Below are 1099 nucleotides of genomic sequence, written 5' to 3' on the forward strand. Positions count from 1 at the left end.
AAAAGATCAAAAGAAGAAAATGCATCATGTGTGAATTGAACGGCAACATCCGCCATACCTAGGGGCTGCTACCTTAGCATCCTATTTATGAGCAGAGACGGGCACCGCCATGTTTGATGTCAACTGGAAGCCATTGGTGGGCCCTGGCACCATCAATGATGGATGTTGCCACTATAGACGTGGGCCTCCACATGCAACAGTTGCCCGCGCACTACACAACTAAAATGTGGGCCCCAATCACCATGTTTAACACTGGTCCAATTTGATAGTATCTTGGGAAGCAATGAGAGAATGTTTCTATGAATATAATTATTGCAATTACCGGTATTTCTAGAATTGATTGCAGTTAATGATTTTTAATGGATTTCTAAGATCAATTGCAATTAATGTAATCAATGTTGTTTCCAAATTATGATGCTGTGATAGATACATCATTGGAGCAATGTTGGACGCTGGATGTGGATGGTTGAATGGCTGGGATCGTCTGGATTCACCAAACTCATGATTTTAGAAGAAGCAGTAGATTTAATCATTGATTCTAAATAGATTAAATTTTTCTTAAGCATCAATCTGTTTAGATTAATTCAAATTTAGTTTCCCAAAAAAGTGTAACCTACACTTCTCTAGAAAATTGTAACTGAACAAAAAAAGTGTAAGTTGCACTTTCACTAAGTTGTTGCATGGCCACTTTTACGGGCGTGTCCTGCACATATGCTGCTCAGTGGATGCATTTGTACGGTCCCGACCCGGCTCCAATCCCCAAGTGGTCCTCTCATCGTCGGAGCTCGATATCCCAGACATTCAATTGGCCGAGGAAGAGAAATTCATTCAGAAATTCGTGCGTGGTGTCTGGCTCTTCGTTGTTCACATGCATTCACGTCTAACAACGGCCTCGCTCGGGCTGCGATATGGGGTTTTTCTGGAGTAGCTCTGGTGCAAGAGGCCACCGGAGCGGAAACAGATCAAAAGTCTTGCCACAAGGTGGAATCATGCTGGTCGAGAATCATGGTACAAGTTGTGCTGTCCGAGATCCACGAGACGCAAAGACAGACAACATCTATCGAGGCCATTGATCTAGGGATCGTCACCCTTTTCCATG

Source organism: Triticum dicoccoides, chromosome 5B, assembly GCF_002162155.2.
Source record: "Triticum dicoccoides isolate Atlit2015 ecotype Zavitan chromosome 5B, WEW_v2.0, whole genome shotgun sequence".
In the NCBI taxonomy this organism is placed as follows: domain Eukaryota; kingdom Viridiplantae; phylum Streptophyta; class Magnoliopsida; order Poales; family Poaceae; genus Triticum; species Triticum dicoccoides.